Genomic DNA, 13507 nt, shown 5'->3' on the forward strand with positions numbered 1-13507 from the left:
TGGAATGCGATCACGTTAGAAGCTTGTGTTACTGCTTTTGGTTTCTTTCATGGCAGCCTGACATGCTAGTTGTTCCTTTTTTATTTTTGGTAGGGGTGTGAGGACATCGAAATTTTCAAATACGAATTGAATTCGAGTAGGAGAAAAAAATTGTCTTCGAATATCGAATATCTGATCAGTAAAAAAATAATAATGGAAATTGAAAACATACCAAATACTGTCTTTTTTTTTCTTTTCAGAATTAACATGTCTTTGCCAATAAAATTAAACTACAATTGCACAGAAGTGTACGCTCTACTGAAAAATCCAGTATAAAGTTTTACAGAATTTTGTAAACTGGTTTTTTGAACAGGAAGGACCTGCATGAAACTGGGTGGAGCTGTCATATCACCGCTGAATACAGTAAACTCGTTAATTCAGTCTTCAAGAGGCCAGAAAAAATGTCCATACGATGGGCCTGCAAAAGCTGCCGAAAAACATTTGCATCACAGCAACCTTATCTGATGAACGCCTGCAAGAAGGTCATCGGCATTTGAGATGAAACCGAAATGAGCATGTTTTTTGTTTTCCCGGTTTTGCCAAGAGCTTCACTTGGTGCACAATGTCGAGAAGGCCCTCTTCACAAAGTGGTCCCGTCGCGTTTTGGAAGTGCTTCACTGCAAATTCACGCCTTCAAACATTGCAGAGAAGCATCGCCAAGACACGACGGGGCGTTTTGTAAACAGGAATCTCTCCTTTTGCGAACGTGCCTTCCTGGCACTGCAAGTCTATGCGGCCAAGCATTGCGGTGAAGCGCGCAGTGCGAGGAAACTGTGGCGAATTCGAACATTTTCAGTGCATTCAGCAATTTTTGAATATCAGTTTTTCGAATACGAATCTAATAACAAACATATTCGATTCGTATTTAAAATTTCGAGTATTCACACACCTCTAATCTTTAGCACTTAAAAGATGTTGCATATCCGGACTCTACCACCGGTGCTGTCTGGTATGTCATGTCACCAGTGACCAGCGCATTTCTCAACTGCCAGCACACCTGCGAACTTGGCCCCAACTTGAGGTCTTTTTGACGGTGCATACTTCTGCGATCAGTCAGGATTCAACTGTGCTACACCTGCGCGTGTACTTGCCAGCTTGGCATGTCTAACAGTCTCTGCGTCACACAACCCACTGACCAGTCAGTGGTCAGCCATGCCACGTGCCCGAGCTCCTGCCAACTCTGCCATGTCACACGATCTCGTGACATTACAGCCCACTACCAATTAGCGGTCAGCAGTGTCTCCTGCCAAAAGTGCCACAAATTCCCTCTGATTGGTCGAGAGGTTTTGTCACGTGGTCTCATGACTCTGACCACAGCTTGGCGATGACGTCGCTTGACCTGACAGCCGAGCGCTGATTTGCTGAGGCTGTAACGTTATAGTGTTGGCTTGCACATGCATGTGCCTAATTGGTCTTGTTTTGAAAATGACTTTTGCATGAATGAAAGTCGACGAAGACTGCGATGCACACCGCGATAAAGTGGTTCACATGTGTGATGTCGGGCAGAGGCGACAGCGTAGTTCCTTAATGCAGTAGCCAGGGAAATTTCAATTTTAGGCAGCTTATACAGCTCGTTCGGCAGAAACACCGTTGCATAGTAGTACTGTATTAGTAGCTGGCGCCGCAAGTCGGAAATCATCGAGGTTGCGTGAAAATCGTATCATAATAATTTGGGGTTCTAGTGATTTATGATTGACTGATATGTGATAGGTGATGACGAGGTAATGAAATCATTGTAAATAATCGATTAATTAAAGAAATGAGAAAATGAAGATTCAAAGGCATTAAAATGCTCAGAATGAAAAGCCAATGTTTGATGATTTCAATAAAAGCTTTAGTGTCTAATTTATGAATTAATAGAAATAATTAAAATAAAAAGGGGAACCAAAGGTGTTAAAATGCTCAATGAAAATCCAAAGTATAATAATGCTGATTAAGAAAATTTAGTGTAACTGATCAAGTAGTTGAAAATAATATAAAAATCAAACATTGGAAAAAGGAGTGCAGAAAGGTGTCAACATGCTCAGAGTGTAAAGCCAGTGACTGCCGATGCCAAGTATTGGTGCATAAAAATGGCCGTAGTTTAGCTTCGGTTAAACATAGTGTGAATCGATGGCTTCAGCATGGGAACGCAGGAGCGGCGGCGGCGTTTCGCAAGACGCTCGTCACGTTGTTCCGACGTTTCCGCCGCTCTTTTGGCTTTAGCCCCTTGTCCTCTGGATCGTCAGATGCAGCTAGCGACAATCCTAACGAGCATGGCTGGCTGCTCAGTTGCTATTCCTTCGAGTCCATGGCACGGCCGAGGCGCGCGTTTTCTTGCCACGCAGATGGTGGTGGTGTAAACTTTATTGGCCATAAAAAATGCAGGTGCTGGTGATAGTGGGTCGCTGATCTTGTAGCGAAGCTCGACATGAGCTGTTTCCAGTAAGGTAGTGCCACCTCTGGAGAGGGAGGATGAGTGTAGGTGAGTAGTACATGAAGAAAATCGGCCGGCTTGCCACATAGTCGGCAGGAGGCGGAGAAAAGGTCGAGGAAGCGTCCGTGCATGACTATTGGGTTTCGCAGTGTACACGTTTGTAGTCGCCGCCAGAAAATTGATTGCATGTTGGATAGCGATGGGTGAGGCACTGAGTATATCTGCCTATTGGAGCGATAGTATTCAAGAATTTCTCTGAAGTTTAGCAGACACTTTCCATCGACGGAGGCGACGGAGTGCTATCCCGTCCGGAGGGTACGATCTCTGGCGAGGGCGTGTGCCTCTTCGTTTCCGGGTAGTCCCGTATGAGCTGGCGCCCAGATGAGCATTACGTTCAGCTGGTTGGGGTCCAGAGCTAAAATTTAGGATGGCTGTTTGAGAGTCAGTTTTATTTTGGTGCCGTCTATAATTGGAAGAGATGGCTAGAGTGATAGCCGCCTCCTCAGCTATAAGGTGTAAATGGTTTAACGCGTGAGCAGCTGACGTTTGACCCTTGACCTTGCCGGGGTGGCGCAGTGGTTACGGCGCTCGACTACTTTGCCCAAGGACGCGGAATCGAGTACCGGCCTCGGCGGCCGCTTTTCAATGGCGGCGAAAAGCAAGGCGCCCGTGTGCTGTGCGATGTTAGTGCGCGTGAAAGAACCCCAGTTCAGTCGTGTCCGACTCTTCGTGACCCTATGGACCATATCACGCCACGCGTTACGGTCTGTCACTATCTTCCTAACATCACATAACTTCATCTGCAGCGCCTCGAGGATGCTATCTAACCATCGCGTTCGTTGCCTACCCCTTCTCCGGTAACCCTCAACCTTTCCCAACATCAAAGCTTTCTCCAGCGACTCCTCTCTCCTCATCAGATGACCAAAGCAGCTGAGCTTTAACTTCAGAATTTGACCCTCCAATGAGCAGTCAGGGTTTATGGTCGACAATATCGACTGATTTGATCTTCTGCCAGTCCAAGGAACTCGCAAGTCTCCGCCAGCACTACAATTCAAACGCGTCACTTCGGCGGTCAGCGTTTTTCACAGACCAACTCTCGCATCCATACATCACAACTGGAGATACCATAGCATGAGTTATACGGATCTTGGTTGCCAGTCTGATGTCTCTGCTTTTAACTAGGGTAGGCGTTTAATGCCAGCCATGGCTCTCCCAAAAGCAGGCGCACGTCTCCTTATTTCATGGCTGCAGTAACCTTCCGGGGTCTTGGAGCCCAAGAAGAGAAAATCTGTCACGGCTTCCACTTCTTGTCCCTTGATGCTCCAGGACTTAATAAGGCAAGACGCCATGATCTTTGTCTTTTTAATGTTCAGTTTAAGCCCAGACTTCTCACTCTATTCCTGTGCGCGCATCAGAAGTCTCGAGTTCCACCCCAGGTGGTAGAAATTTTCGGAGTCCTCCACTACGGCGTCTCTCATAGCCTCAGTCGCTTCGGGACGTTAAACCCAACAAACCAATCCAAACCAATTTGATATTTACCTTTGGTGGGAACACAGCTATCCGCAAGTTCCAACTTGACCTCGAAGCTGTTTAAAAGTCATCGCAAGCAAACGCGGTGACCTTGGCTATGGTGGCTAGACATACCTTGGCTTTACCTCACGTAGTGAATTAGCTATGGCTTCAAAAATTTTGAAACATAAAACGTTAAAAACTGTCTGTAAGTAATAATAATAATAATAATTGGTTCACAGGAAAGGAAAGGCAGAGTGTCACACTTGCTTCTGTGAGCACCTAAACCCCGTCTTAAGGGAAGGGATGGAGGGGTAGAAAACATGGAAAGAGAAAAAGAGGAACCGTAGCTGAGGGCTACGGAGTATTTCGTCCACCTCATTAACGTACACTGACATCAGAAGGCGGAGAATATAAATTGTAGAGAAGCCTGGAAAGCCCTGTTGCGGAGCGAGGTCCCTGCCCCATAGCAAGCCAAGTCATCTTTATTTCAACATCGCAGAGATGTTAGGGGCGTAGCCAAAAAGCCTAACAGAGGCTTGACGAGGGGCTACGGCCCCATAAAAACACTTGGCAACGCACTTACTATTAAACCGCTACCAAAAAACATGCACCCTGCTTTTCATGAAGGCAGGTGAAAAGCAAGAGCAAAGGCTGTTGAGGCCAAGTTAGAAAGCTCTGAATATACTGTTTATGTAGACGCGGCGGAATACAAAGGAGGCAACGCTTGCTATCGTGGGCGTGAACGACTCGGGTAAAACATTAATGGCAGGTTCAATAAAAACAAACTACTCATGGACAGCGGAGGAGGCGGCCATCGCCATGGCGATGGTCGGCACAAAAGCGGTTGCCATAATTAGTGACTCCAAATCTGCTATAAACAATTTTGCGAGGGGCATGATCTCTAAACAGACAGAGCGAATTTTAAGATATAAAGACTGGAACCAAAAAGAGGTGGAATTAATATGGGTGCCGGCACATTTGGGGAACAAAGGAAACGAGTTGGCTCACAGTATAGCTCGAGGTTATGTCAGCCGAGCAGTGAGCCAGGTTGATTGCCCCAATTTCTCGAGCGATGCACTAATCTCATTTCATGACTACACTAATCACTTTAAACTAGAAAGGCGGATATATCCTCCACCAGACAAGAAACTAGACAAAAGGCAGGAAGTAATCTGGCGTCGGCTCCAGACGTGTGCCTTCTTCAGCCCTTCTAAATTAGCGCACATGTACCCAGCACAATACAATCCAAATTGTAAACACTGCGGCGAAATAGCTGCATACGATCACATATTATGGAGCTGCAAAAAAGCGCCGCCGCCAGCGGACCTACTACCAGTCCCTTCTTTTGAGCGGTGGGAGGCTATACTGGCCAGCTCAGACCCGTTAACGCAAGTTCGGGCTACTGAGTGGGCTCGAAAGGTCGCCGAGAGCAACGGACTTGAGGCCATCTAAGTGTAGCGCCCACAAATCGCTAATTGCTGACAATAAATGTTTTCCAATCCAATCCAATGGCAACTTTGGTACGACAGATAGCAATACAGATATACATTTCTTTCTCTTTTTTTTTATACAGAAACAGCAATACGGCAAAGCAATACTTCCAAATAATGAAGAAACAAGGACATAGACGCAAAACAGAAGGCATTTTTATGAAAAATACAGTTTCAGTCAGTTCATAACCAACAGCAACAAGCCATCCGCCTGGCGGAAGAAGCCGCGAAGAGAAAAGACCTCTTTGCCTGTTTCTGATCGCGGAGGTCTCGGCTCCCGTCCCTTAGGCCTGCGTGCCGGGGGCGGGGATTGGGGGCCTCCTTGTCTGGTGGAAAAATTGTTATCACATCACAGTGGCTGCTCCGGACCCTACGGGGCTGGGAATGGTAGACCGGGCCTTGCCGCTTGCGGCGGAGGGGCTCGCCTGTTACCGGCGCACGTGTCTGTTGTAGGCCGTCATTGCACCCGCCACTGCTGTGGTGGCGGATGACGGCTGTTGCGACGCGCGTCTTCTTTTTCTTCCTTCTCTATTTTCTCCTCTGTTCGCACGAGGCAGCTGAGGTGGCTCAGCTACAGAGCCAGAGGAAGGGCGGCAGTTCCTGGTCCTACGGGGCTGGGACGGTGGGTCAACGCCGCTTGTGGCGGGAGCTAGCAGTCACCGAATTTTATTGCGAAAGCAATACTGCTAGCACTTTTCTGCCGTCGGTGGAGGTGGTGGTGGTGAAAACGTTTAATAAAATTTAGAGTTACATGAAGGTTGCTCTGAGGTCAGGCTTAGTGCCCTTCCCCTCACAAACACTACTAGGTGGAGTCCCTAGTACGGGACCCCAATGGCTTCCGCTGCCGCCATTGCGCGTTTGACCAAGGCCTTTTGGGCTTACAGGTCGGCGGCTGAGGCCGCGAATAACCAATGTATATTCGCCAGTCCTTAGTCGTGGAGGTTCCAGCCCCCGTTCCTCAGGCCTGCGTGCCAGGAGCGGGGAGTAGGGGGCCTCCTAAATCGGGTGAAAATAAAATTTTAATCAATCAATCAGAGCAGGGGCCCCAACTCGTCTCTTCAACCGTAGTCGTTCCTTCGCTCGGCGCGGCGGCTACTACGTGACGGCCTCCTCGGCCCGCCGCGTGAGTGCGCTCGCTAGGAGAGGATAAATGGGGCGCCGCAGGCGCGCTCCGCTAGTCATGTCTGAGGAGTTGTACAAGGCGTCGCTGGAGCGACGTGCTGCGCGCAAACGCCGGCGCCGTGCCGAGGAGACATGAAGAAAGGCAAGAGCGGTTGGCTAAGCAACGCGCCTATGCCACAGAATAGCGAGCCCGGCGGCGTTCTACAAGTTCAGTGTTCAGACCAAGAGTCACTACTTTACAGACCACCAAAGCGTGTTCATTGGAATAAACAAACAGTAGAAACCATGTTGTGTCCAGAGTGAATCCTTTAGGGGCACAAAAGGCGAAGCCATGCCAAACCACCAGCAGAGCCAAGCGCAGCCAGGGAGGTGTTGCTTTCGCAATCACTCAGGCTTGACCAGAGCTAAGCCACAGCTAATTTTTTTTATCTGTTGTAGGCCGTCATTGCACCCGCCACCGCTTAGGTAGTGGACGACGGCTGTTGTGGCGCGCGTCTTTCTCTCCCTCTTCTTTTTCTTTCTTCTCTACGTTCTCTCTTCTGTCCGCACGAAGCCGCGGAGGTGGCTCAGCTACAGAGCCAGTAGCAGGCCCATGCATTTTCTTTTCCTTCTTCCTACAGCCACAAAAACAACAACAAGAAACAAGGTCCGAGCTTGCCGGTGACGACATCGATCAGTTCAGTTCAGTCGTGTCCGACTCTTCGTGACCCTATGGACCATATCACGCCACGCTTTCCGGTTTCTCACTATCTTCCTAGCATCACATAACTTGATCTGCAGCTCCTCGAGGATGCCATCTAACCATCGCGTTTGCTGCCTACCCCTTCTCCGGTGAACCTCAACCTGTCCCAATATCAAATCTTTCTCAAGCGACTCCTCTCTTCTCATCAGATGACCAAAGTAGCTGAGCTTTAACTTCAGAATTTGACCCTCCAATGAGCAGTCAGGGTTTATTGTCGACAATATCGACTGATTTGATCTTCTGGCCGTCCAAGGAACTCTCAAGAGTCTCCGCCAGCACCACAATTCAAACGCGTCAATTCTTCGGCGGGTAGCCTTCTTCACAGTCCAACTCTTGCATCCATACATCACAACTGGAAATACCATAGCACGAGTTATACGGATCTTGGTTGGCAGTCTGATGTCTCTGCTTTTAAATAGGGTAGGCGTTCAATGCCAGCCATGGCTTTCCTTCCCAAAAGCAGGCGCGCGTCTCCTAATTTCATGGCTGCAGTCACCTTCCGGGGTCTTGGAGCCCAAGAAGAGAAGATCTGTCACGGCGTCCACTTCTTGTCCCTTGATGCTCTAGGACTTAATAGGGCAAGATGCCATGATCTTTGCCTTTCTAATGTTCAGTTTAAGCCCAAACTTCTCACTCTCTTCTTGTGCGCACATCAGAAGTCTTGAGCTTCACTTCACTTTCTGCCATTAAAGTGTTATCGTCCGCATATCTGAGGTTGTTGACATGTTTTCCAGCAATCTTCACTCCAGCTGAAGACTCATCCAGACCGGCCTTCTTCATGATGCACTTAGCATATAGGTTAAGTAGACAGGGCGACAGTATGCAGCCTTGTCTCACTCCTTTCTCAATCGGAAACCAATCAGTAAGACCATGCCCAGTTCTGACTGTGGCCTGTTGCCCTTCATATAGGTTCCTGAGGAGACAGATGAGGTGAATTGGAACTCCCATCTCTTGGAGAGCTTGCCACAATCTGCTATGCTCTACGCTGTCAAACGCTTTCGCATAATCAATAAAGTAGAAGTAGATGGGTTTCTGGAACTCTCTTGCTTTTTCCATGATCCAGCGAAGGTTGGCAATCTGGTCTCTAGTTCCTCCGCCCTTGCGAAACCCAGCTTGGACGTCCGGAAGCTCCCGATCTACATACTGCTGCAGCCTACATTGGAGGAGTTTCAACATCACCTTGCTAGCATGCGAAATAAGCGCGATCGTGCGGTAGTTGGAACAATCTTTGGCACTGCCTTTCTTTGGGATGGGGGTGTAAACTGACCTCCTCCAATCCTGTGGCCCCTGCAGGGTTGTCCAAAGTTGCTGATATAATGTATACATAACGTTAACAGCGTTGTCATGGTTGAGGTTTTGAAGCAACTCAGCTGGAATGCCATCAATTCCGCTAGCTTTGTTCTTAGCAAGGCTGGCTAAGGCCCATTCAACTTCTGTCTTCAGGATGCCCGGCTCGAGATCAGTAATCACAACCATCTTATGTTGGGTTTGCACATCCGGGTCCTTCTTGTACAGTTCTGTGTATTCCTGCCACCTCTTCTTTATCTCTGATGCTTCAGTGAGGTCCCTGCTTCGTTTGTCCTTTATCACGCCCATCTTAGCACAGAAGCTTCCTTTGATATCTTTGACTGCCTTATACAGACAGAGCTTTCGTGTTCCCTGTTGTCCTCAACAGTTTGGCACTGTATGTTCAGGAAGGCATTCTTCTTGCTATTTTCTGAAAATCCGCATTGAGAACCTTTTATCTTTCTCTTTCCCCCATAACTTTTGCCATCCTCCTTTCCTCAGCTATTTGCAAAGCCTCTTCAGATAACCAGTTTGCTTTCTTGCATTTCTTTTGCTTTGAAACTACCTTAGTAGCAACTTCTTGCATTATATCACGAACATCAGTCCACATCTCTTCAGGCTCTCTGTCTTCTAGATCTAATTCTTGAAATCGATTCCTCACTTCCACAGCATATTCTGATGAAATTTGATCCAGATCATACCTGAAAGGCCTTCTAGTTTTCTGCGTTTTCCTCAATTGAAGCTTAAATTTGGCAACAAGATGCTGATGATCGGTGCCATGATCGGTGCCACAATCGCTTCCAGGCCTTGTGTTTACTGCTTGTATAGCGCTTCTCCATCTCTGCCGGCAAAGAATATAATCAATCTGATTCCTGTACAGAACGTCCGGTGAAGTCCATGTGTACAGGCGCCTTTTGTGCTGTTGAAAGTGAGTATTCGCTATGGTCAGGTTGTTTTCTTGACAAAACTCTACTAGCCTCTGCCCAGCTTCATTTAGCTCACCGACATCGATCAGCAGCCTATAAAAATAATAAAAAAAAATGAAAAATCAGTGTCCATGACCGCTTGCTTTTCCGTCATATCATTAACGGCTGAGCTTAAGTGTCCCACTACTTTTTATTATTCCGAAAGCAGGATACGGCTGTCCTGTCGGAAATAAGTGTCCGCTAAACATGTCGGCACGAAAACGTCGCCTTATATGGATGAACATGAAAATGTATAATGGTGTTGAGTTATACGTTAATGATTGTGAATATGTACAAGTGTGGTTGACCAATTGTAATATGTTAATTAAATCAACTGAATTAATTTAATGTTCTGTTCGAATCAGCGTTTGTGTCAAATGTAGGTGAAAAATAGTGTGTAGAAAGTTTACTTGGTGCGCAAAATATACTGTGATGAGATTTAAAACAAAATTTTTGAAGATAATTTTCTAATGCGTAAATAATATATATAAATAATGCAATTGCCAAGATCATGTGCAGACAGCTGCAGCGTACGAGGAATAGCAATGTTCAATTGAATTCAATTAGTTAACGAATTAGTTCTTTAACTAATTCAATTTCTAAAGGTGCTGCATTCATGTTACACGACCACGTCCTGTGGCAGTCAAGTTGAACAAGTATGTCACGTGGCTATGGGAGTATCACTTGACAAACTCATGTGAGTATAAAATGTCTGGTGGTGCATGTGATGTGATAACAACTTTATTTTTCCACCAGATAAGGAGGCCGCCAATCCCCGCCCCCGGCACGCAGGGATAAGGGAGGGGAGCCGAGACCTACGCGATCAGAAGCAGGCAACGAGGTCTTGGCTCTTCGCGGGTTCTTCCGCCAGGTGGCTATGAGAGTACACGTCACAAGATCACGTGACAATCAAGTTTTATTGGAATTTCAGGTGGCTATGAGAACGCCATGCGACGGTGTACCGTCCATTCCAGCACTTGCATGGGCGCTGCAACGAACGCGCACCAAGGAATGGAGAGAGAGAGATTTTTTTTTTTTTGTCAGTGAGATGGTAATGGCCGAGTTCCTCAGCCGTTCCAGGTAGCCGGCAGTTGCAGTCTGTCGATGACCTAGCTCTTGCGCTCTTGCTGTGGCCCGGGACTGGACGTCCAGCTCCCGACTGGCGAGAATAGCTTCCCATTTTTCAAGCGAAGAAGATGCGACTAGACCGGGCTAAACAGACGGATGTAGATCCTTCGCGCAGTCCTGATTATGTGGTCTAAGGTGGCAAGCTCGCCGCGCAGTTGGCAGGACGGGTTTGCGATATGTGAGGAAAGATATTGGAAAAAGTCCAGGGGTACCAGGGGTTTAGCTGCGAATGCGTTTGGAGGCGCCGCCATGTTGTATATATCCTGTTCTCGGCTGAGTGAAACGTGCGGAGGAGGCAGGCTTGCTCTAAGCTCTTTGTAATAATTGATCATGACCTGATAGGTATCCAGTGTCTCACCCCGTGTAACACCCGCGTCCGAGACCCCCATCACCAGTTCGACTAAAACATCGAGCATACTCGTGAGCGGCCTCATTACACGGGACGCATAAGTAGGCCGGGACCTATACCCAATCCACTTCCTTCTTATTTTTTGGCATTGTACTAAGAATTTTGTAAGCAGTAGCGGAAATACAACCCAAGTTGCGCAGGGTCATTTTGGAATCACTGAGAATGGTGCTGGTGTCGTTCTGAAGATTGCTATTGCAGCCTCTTCGGCATCTTTCATTCGGAACGTGACCACCGAATCTGGTATACATATCCCGCGGGAAATTCTCACCGCGCTCACAGCGAAATCTTTGCTAGTGATGTATTTTGCCGCATCAACACTCACGGCAATATCGTCCTAACGCCTTCGCCCTGGCCCTCCGCTTGCATGTTCTTGGCGAGTGGTTTTGACCGAATGTGTTCTCCTACCCATCTTAAGTGGTAAAATAATTTGTTTTGAAGGGCCCCACCCCTTAGGCCTAAGCTTTTCACGATACAGATCTCCGCTTCTGGATGTCTGAGCTTTTGTTCTTGAGATGTCAGTTGTGCATCAAGGAACTCTTCGAGGGTGCTTCCGATCCCAGAGACAGAAGTCTCGCGGTGGACGTGTTGGGAGACCGAGAGCCGCTTTTTACGCTTGCCACAATTTAACGTATCGGTTTTCCGGGTGTCCAAGTAATTAAGGGGTTGCGTACACGAGCCGACTGACGACAAAAGCCTGAACGTTTATTTCTACTGTGCGGTTTGACTGGGCTGTTGAGGTGGGCAGTCGTCGAATCTTTCCTGTGCTACGAGAGCAGCCCAGTGCCCAATATGGCAACGCCTTTCACCCCTTTGAAAAATTTGCAATGTGTGTGACAGCACACGACCCGCCAACTAATCAGAGCGCGGTATAATGCCACCTGCTAACTGCCACCTGCTACAGGCATGCTTGTGTTTTACCGCTCGAAACGCCAACGCCAGATTCCCTGCAGAATGAGGCCTGTAGTAAACGTAGTTGCGTTGAAATATTATCCAATGTTGTGTCGGTTCCGATTATTCATGCTTGATGTACAGCGTCAACCTTACAAACGAAGATAATGATTTCATTTTAATGGTGTAACGAGGAGCTTGGCGAAACAGCGTTCATGGTTTACGTGTTCGCTCTATGCAAAATGGGGGTCAAAGACCCATCTTTCCCGAGCATTGCGCTCCTGAGATATGCCTAGCCGAGGAAAGCCTGTGTGTATCAGAAAAAGGGTCCACATGTTGCTGGTCGGCACTGGACTCTTCCAAGAAGCACTGGAAGTGACCGCGTTGATTGCTAAGGCATGTCAGGTCCGTGGGCTTAGTCTTTTGTCTTCGCTCTGTATACGTGACTCCTGTACACAGAGTAAGAGAGCGCTTCTCGTCGTTCACGGGAGAACCAGAACGCCGAACTCGTCAAGGAGAGAGGGTGCACGGATACGGTTCGCGAAACTCGTTCCGCCCTCGACGGCCGCCACTCCAGAACCGCGTCACTCTGTCAACACGCGCCTTCATCGACAGCTAGCGTGTCATCGTCTGTTGAAATGGATCGCGGTCCCTGACTTCTCGTAACCTCACCACGGCACCCGCTGTTGCGCCGACCTACGCATCTGCGCCAGGTGTGTGCACAGTTCGCTATACAGATCTAGGCGGCTCTTGTCACAAAGCAGAAACCGTGCGCTAAGCCTGCGTGCGCGCGCGCGCGCGTGTGTGTGTGTGTGTGTGTGTGTGTGTGTGTGTGTGCGTGTGCGTGTGCGTGTGCGTGTGCGTGTGTGTGTGTGTGTGTGTGTGTGTGTGTGTGTGTGTGTGTGTGTGTGTGTGTGTGTGTGTGTGTGTGTGTGTGTGTGTGTGTGTGGGCGGGCGTATGAAGAGTACTGAAGTGTAGTTAGGACAAGCTCGCGCTGGCCAATCGCACAAACAAGATTCAAGATTTCATTGTGGAAATCTTGTGGAAAACAAGATTTCCTGCCCGTCGCTGCTTGATTATGAAGAAAGTGTTAAGAACGTATGCCGTTATGTTTGGCATTTGCTATTGGGTATGTGCCATCCTAGGCCGAGATGAACAAGCAAAGCTCACAAGACGGCTACTTCAATCCTGCCGCGGTGGCTTCGTTAGGGCACTCGACTACTGAACCCAAGGACGCGGGATCAAATCCCGCCGCGGTGACCGCTTCTTTTTGATGGAGGCGAAACGCAAGACATCCTGATGCTGATGTGGCCTTTCCGCTTACACAACACTTTGGATTAGGCGGTTATAAAATTAAAGAAAAAATAAAAAGCGAGAAAACTTTCCTAAATTACAACTGTTCGTGTGGGTGAGTTTGTCACCAAACACTGTACTGTGTATTTTGTGATGACAAAGCATTGATTCACAGGAGGACTCAGACTGGCACCGGATGTCACATCCTCAGAACT

Source organism: Amblyomma maculatum, chromosome 9 (genome assembly GCF_055883805.1).
Source record: "Amblyomma maculatum isolate TAMU_Amacu chromosome 9, ASM5588380v1, whole genome shotgun sequence".
Taxonomy (NCBI): Eukaryota; Metazoa; Arthropoda; class Arachnida; order Ixodida; family Ixodidae; genus Amblyomma; species Amblyomma maculatum.